Genomic DNA, 7,106 nt, shown 5'->3' on the forward strand with positions numbered 1-7,106 from the left:
TGCTTGGTGAATGAACCTCAGTTGGGGGGCATGCATTCATAGCTTAGGATTCCCTTCGTGCCGACATGAGGGAGGAGGGGGGCTGCTAGCTACTTCGCACTTTGCTAGGTGAACCTCGGTTGGTGGGGAGGGGGCATGCATTCATAGCTTAGGATTCCCTTCGTGCCGACACGAGGGGGGTGGGGGCAAGCAATACTGTGCGCTTTGCGAGAGAGGTTCCACATCGAAGTTGCATTTGGTATTTGAAAATCAAACCACCATTTTGATACATAAATTTGGTCCACATGCAAGTGTGTTCGTGTTCTGACCCTCTCCCACGTCATTTTTCGCCAAATTTATGAACATTAGACAAGTCGGATGACGCAACAGACACGGTTCACTCAAATTAACCGTGTGACATGTCGGTGCCCCTGTCACGCACACATCCGCACAATACATTGGGCTCCACCTCTCAAAAATATCTGCCCGCCTTGAGGGTTTTTCTGTTTCATAACACACGGTTGTTATCTCCGGACCGTGTGCGATGTTTCTTGTTGCCAATCCCGCCTGCATCCCTAGAAAATATCTACCCGCCTCGAGGGCTTTTCTGTTTCATAACACACGCTTGTTATCTGCGGACCGTGTGCGATGTTTCTTGTTCCCAATCCCGTCTGCATCCCTAGAAAATATCTGCCCGCCTCGAGGGTTTTTCTGTTTCATAACACACGGTTGTTATCTCCGGACCGTGTGCGATGCACTATCATCAAAATTTTCAATAGCCCGGCATTTCACTCCCGCGTTTGACTCCCACGAAGTAAAAATTTTAGTACCCGCGTCATTTCCTCAAACACCCCGCGCCCCTCCACACACACACACACACACACACACACACACACACCAAAACCTCCTCGGGAGTGCGCGCACACACACACCCCTCCCTCACTGAAACCCAAGCAAGGTCCCTGTCACTGCTACCGCCGCCGTAAGGCCTCCAATGTCCACATCTGCTGGTTTGCCCGTGCAGCTTACCCACCAATCTCCATACCCAGGCCGCCCTGAGTTTCTTAGATGATGCTTGCCAAACACCCCCTTTCCCATAGATCCCCATCTGCATCCCCATCCCCCACTCCAGAGCATCGCAGCCTAAGCCCGGCTATGCTTCCCGTGGAGCTCAAGGAGCGACTGGCCCAAAAGAGGTGTATAGCAGTCTCTTCGCCCGACGTCACCGAGGAAGCTGACGACCATTACTGGCGGCAGGCACTCAAGCAGCGGGCTAGAGTATGCGGGCATGTCTTGGCCGCCGGCTACGACATCGAGGTCATCGACAACGACGGCCTGAGGCGGGCTATGTCACAGGTTAAGAGGCCCACCCCCAATCCCTCGGGTTCAACCGCCGTCGATCTTATCCATGGCCCCGCCGCTGATCTCCTCTGGCTCGCTGTCAACAATTTGCCATTCTACATCGCCATTGAGCCCCTCTTGTCATTTCTGAAGGACATGTTCTGCGACGCTAGCTTGGGATCCACAGCTTCCAAGTCAGACCTCATCGATGGCGACCACGAGGAGGGCACCCTCCCCGGCTCTTCCAAGGGGAAAGAGCCCATCTGCTCTTCCAAGGGGAAAGAGCCCATATGCTCTTCCATGGGGAAAGCGCCCGTCTGCGACATCAGGGAGGGCACCCTACAGCCGTGCTCTACCAAGGGGAAGGAGCCCATCTGCGACAGCATGGAGCACATCCAGGGTCCGTGCTCTTCCCACGGGAACGAGCCCATCTGTGAGAAGTGAGGAAACCCATCATTTGTTTTGCCGTGCCTCTTCACAGGGGGAAACCCACGATTTGTTTTGCCGTGCCTCTTCACGAGTCCCTTTTGTAGTGTAGTGAGAATATGTCCAGTTTTAATTGCTATATCTGGTTGTTTGTAGTATGCCTTGTTTATTTTAGTTGTTCACAATGTGATCCTCTATATGTGCAATTATTTACTGTGCAGTACATTTCATCAACCCAGTTTTAAACATACCGATAGGAATGCATATATTTGCTTGTTGTTAAGCCTGTTATAGCTAGCATATGCCTCTTTTAAAGTTTTTTGATTGTTCGGTTGTTTGTAGTTAGCATATGTCCAGTTTCAAATGCTATCTTTGGTTGTTCGTAGCATGCCTTGTTTATTCCAGTTATTCACAACGTGATGTTCTATATGTGCAAGTATGAACTATGCATTTCAATTTCATCAGTACCAGTTTCAACAATACCACTATGAATGACTACATTTGGTTGCTGCATCTTGTAGTTAACACGCCTTTCCATTTTTATTTAACAATAACCAGTGTACTTAGACCGGCACAATACCAGTTTGAATGACTATGTTTGCTTGTTGTTAAATGTTAAGCCTGTTGCAGTTAGCACACCTTTCCACTTGTTTTGCTTTACTAGCATGCTTAAACCTACACACTAAAGCTATCTTTTGTAGATTATTTTGTCTGCCATGGATAATTTTCGTTGATGTTTAGCCTGTTGTGCTTAACATGCGTCTCGATGTGCCTACACAGGACAATTTTGGGAACGAATGCTGTTTTCCATCGAGGTTAGTTTCATCCCATGGCTGATATCTGCTCACTGTTCAGGATATCGGTAGCTGGTACCATATAGGCCGGCGGCTGATAAGGGACTAATCGGTGAATCAGACTTTAAATTGAATATATCGGCAACCCATTTATCGTTAGGTTAACTAGGGCCATATGTAATATATCTGAGGCTACATAGCAACATGCACTGTCCTTAATGTCTTAATATGCAATCCTAGGCTACATAGCAACAAGGAAGAGTGTTACATTAATGTTCTAATGATGTCTAGATATACGTAGAAGAGCAGCATCAGCAACAACAACAACACAACCCTGTTTGGATAGTCAACTTAGCTATAGGTTAGAGTTAGTTTCTAGCTCATGACTAACCCTGAACTAACTCCATCCAAAGAGTTGTTTGGATGGCAGGGTTAGATTGACAGTAAATGCACTAGGAGAACTAGCTCCAATTAGCACCTCTTGGGTTGGATATTTTTTGGGGTGGGTTATAGATGCAACTAGCTCAAACTAGGCCAGATGTTTAGATATACTTTAGGGCTATTTGAGCCCGAACTAGCTCAAACTAACTGTAACCCATGGATACAGCAGCAGTTAATCAGCCGATAATTTGTAAGAATGCACTAAACTCCTTCCTGCCCATAATATAAGATGTTAAATCATCTAGTATGTGAGTATATTGGATGTTATAAGATACTCCATCTGTTCCTAAATATTTGTCTTTTTAGAGATTTCAAATGGAGTACCACATACGGATGTGTATAGACATATTATAAAAGAGTGTTGTACTACATCATTGTGCAATTGCTGTTTAGCTTCTAATATTAACTTGGTGCTTTTAGGTACATATGTCATTGGTAAAGATCCGCGCTTCGACCCTTTCTGCATATGGGGCAATGAGATATCAATGAACCTGCATCAAGTGAGGAAGCTGATAAAGATTGTCAGTAAAATGGGTCCAAAGATGGCAATTAAACTATTTGTTTACACTTTATCCAAGACAACAACGAACTGCAGGATGGTAAGTAAGAACTCTGCAGCCTTCTTCTTACTGCCCATAATGAGTTGTGTTAGATGACAATGTCTGAATCTTTTTCCTTTGCAGTGGTTGCCAAAGCAGTTTACTCAAGATTACCTCTCAAACTACATGATTGGTGGGCATGCAATGGTTAAAGTATTTCTACTAGAACATGATGATTATCTAGGTGTTTTCACGAAGACCGTGAAGGATGGGCGGTCGGCCATCACAATGGGTTGGACTAGAGTCGTGCATGCCTTCTGCATGGAGGAGGGCACAATATGGGCATTCCGCTTCACGTTCTTCAGCAACCAGAATATATTTCGCCTCTTTCTTTACCGTCTTAGTACAAGTATACAACTGTGGTTCATCATTCTTTATTTGGTTTGTCTTATGTAATTCTTGAACATATGTACCTATGAATCGAATAATGCATTGGTTGTTTGAACTTGATGGATATGAATAAAGCTGTAGCATACATTCAAATTTAAATTCAAATCCAAATCCGATACAATTTGAAAAGCAGCAATTAAATTACGGTGAAATTACGCTCTCCAGGTTGTTACGGCACACACGGTTGGTAAAACACGAGCGTTTGCGATATGCACCATAATCCGAGACGGTTCACAGAGAGGAAACGTGTGCAAGCATGCACACAGTTGCCGTTTGCAAAGCGTGTGCGATGTCAAACAATATCTCAAACGGTGCGGGCAAACTAAACGTTTGTGTTAGTTGCCTTATCGTACATGATTCGCAACCCTGAACTATTTCTGATGAAGTATGCATCATAAATGTTGCACCACAGAATAGCATGTGCGATAGTTGTCGTGTACGACGATGTTACGACGGTCCGATGTTTCGTAATCCTGTCCAACACTCGAACGGCGATTAGCTAATCTTATTAACAGTGAACCGTTTGTGATGGGCCGCGCATCATACACGTTCTATCATAGTGAACCGTTTGTGATGGGCCGCGCATCATACACGTTCTATCATAGTGAACCGTTTGTGATGGGCCACGCATCTTAAACGTAGCACCACAGAATACAGACTGCGATGGCAATGCGAGCAGAAACGAATAGGAGTACTGTAGGGGCCCTATCCCTGATGGTTTCTGGGTCGTGTGGGAAGGACCCCCCTATCGCCCACACTCACTTGGCGAAGGTTCCAAATTTCGTCACGGAAAGGGGTTAAAAACCGTTTGTTTAGCACCGACGCGCACCAGTGTGAGAAGAGGATGTGAAACATTTAGACCACTGTGGCCTTTCCAGTCTTTGATGATCTAAAATTGAGCTATTAAAAACTGATGCCTAGCATGCCATCAACGTGTTTTTGTTTCTCATCTAGAGATGCAACTCTGTGTTGTGGTGTGATATAATTTAGAGGAGTTGGATGTGAATCATTTGTCAGCTGAGCATATGATGTTACACGGAGATGCTACTGAGAGTTTACGTCGTTGAAGTATCTTAAACCGAGCTTTTTTAAAACTGATGCTTGGTTGATGTAGTTCTAGTATATTAGTTGGGTGAGAGTCTACTGTTGTTGGTGTTGTGTAGTCATTTCTTTTTATGCCATTGAAGAATGAAAATAATGAGCATTTCTCCAGCCGATGTCTGAAGTAGTTGCTGCCGTGTAGTCGGCTGGACCTATGCATTTCATCAGAAGTCAGATATAGCTTGGACTATACTTCTGAATAGAATGAAACATTTCTCTTTCGTTTATGTGTCTTCAATTCTTCTGATCGAATGGCTCTCTTGAACACATGTACGTTAGTGTGGTGATGGTTAAGCAACTACAGTAGATCGGTGTTTTTTGCATTTCTCAACCATGGATATTTTGCCAAAAATAAACCCTTAGATTTATTGCCATTCCTTTGATAATAGTAATTCGTTGTGGCTATTAAGTATTTTTTAGCAGTAATAAATTTGACTCTTTCATGTTGCAACCCAACAGCAGCACCCGTGTTTGTCTGCGTACTACACATATTTGCTCTACTGCTTTTAGTTTTAACTAGCCAAGGCAAGGATGACGCCCGCCACCGCTATTATATTTGTTATCCATGTTGTATTTTTTTGTTGATGCTTGCCCACACTCTAAATGTCTGCTTGGGGCATTCTTTATCGAACAAGGGATTGCCGCCTGTCCCCGACTTGACTGAGTTAGGCTTCGGTTTGCATGTTGTCGTGGTTCTAGGTCTGACAGTAGAATGTGGGGTAGGTATGTAGAGGCAAGATCCTAGCTATGGCGAAGTTGTACACACGAGTTTTACGAGTTCAGGCCCTTCTCGGAGGAAGTAACAACCCTACGTCTCGGTGCACGGAGGCGGTCGACTAGATTATATGCGTGTGTGTTACAGGGGGTGCAAACCCTTGTCACTGAGGAGGGGGGTGGCTTATATAGAGTTCGCCAGACCCCTCCGGCCCTCAATTACACAGGGTTTAAGGTACATTAAGGCAGGGCATTACTGGTAACGCTAATAATAAAGTGACATAACTGGTCATTAAAGTCTATGAGTAAACGCCCGACCGTTGATATGCTGAGTGACTTTAGATCTTCTGTACGTCGAGTGGTTTTCGTTACGGTCGAGTGACAATCATTCTTCCGAGTGGAATGTTTCTGGTCGAGTGGATGATGGTATCCTTCGAATGTCCCTGGCTTTAGGATGATGTCCTTAGGGAGGGAATGTCTTGGACAGATCCATGATCCTACCCTAGGTACATAGCCTCATCAGTAGCCCCCGAATGGTTCAGGGTTTGAGTGGAGAAGGAGTTGAAAATACTCCCGACTCAGTATTTGTGCTTCGGAAGCGCCTTGTTAGGATCAGAGAACAACATGATGACTTCAACTTCTTTTTCAGTCGCCTTGATCCATTCTTGATTTTGTCGAGTGAACTTTTGCTGAAAAGCTTCGAGTGTTGATGTGAAGAAAATCTTCTGCCTGACAGGTTGCCCTGCTACTTGCGGATCTTCTGGGATTCGAATTTGGGGAAGCGCGCGGGACGGGAGAGGCCGCAGTAATCGGGACGGATTAGGCAAGGTCGCCTCGATCTCCGCGCCCCCTTTTTCGCCAAGTACTGCGCGCGCGGCTGTTGCGCGATTTGACAGGATGACCTGGACCCACAATTCAGCCACTCGGAACCGAGTCCGTATAAAGCACCAGACGGGGTTTTTTGCACAATGCGTTCCCATTCCTTCCCTTTCTCCTCTTCTTCGCCGCACCTGCTTCCTCCTCGGCGCCGCTGCTCCGCCCAAGCTCCGCTCGCTGCAATGGGGAAGGAGAGGACGGCGGCTTTGGAGCGCGCAAAAAAGGTGACGGCGAAGGCGAAGGGGAAGAAATCCAGCCGGGGCGGATCTTCGTCGAGGTCCGGCCTGCTGCGCGGCTGCATCCAGGGCGATTGGATCCGGTCGACGATTCTCCAGGACGGCATCGACGATCTGGCTGAGGAGGGGTTGATTCCTCATGGATCTGCGCGGCTCTCGGGGAATGAAACCGAGCCTCGACCGCAGGAGGGTGAGTGCGTCCTCCTCGC

At 46.3% G+C, this 7,106-nt stretch overlaps 1 pseudogene; it reads left to right on the forward strand.

Moving 5' to 3' along the window:
* Positions 1 to 4,989: 4,989 nt before the first annotated feature.
* Positions 4,990 to 5,074, forward strand: LOC123056263 (uncharacterized; annotated as a pseudogene).
* Positions 5,075 to 7,106: the final 2,032 nt, after the last annotated feature.

Source organism: Triticum aestivum, chromosome 2D, assembly GCF_018294505.1.
Source record: "Triticum aestivum cultivar Chinese Spring chromosome 2D, IWGSC CS RefSeq v2.1, whole genome shotgun sequence".
Lineage (NCBI taxonomy): Eukaryota > Viridiplantae > Streptophyta > Magnoliopsida > Poales > Poaceae > Triticum > Triticum aestivum.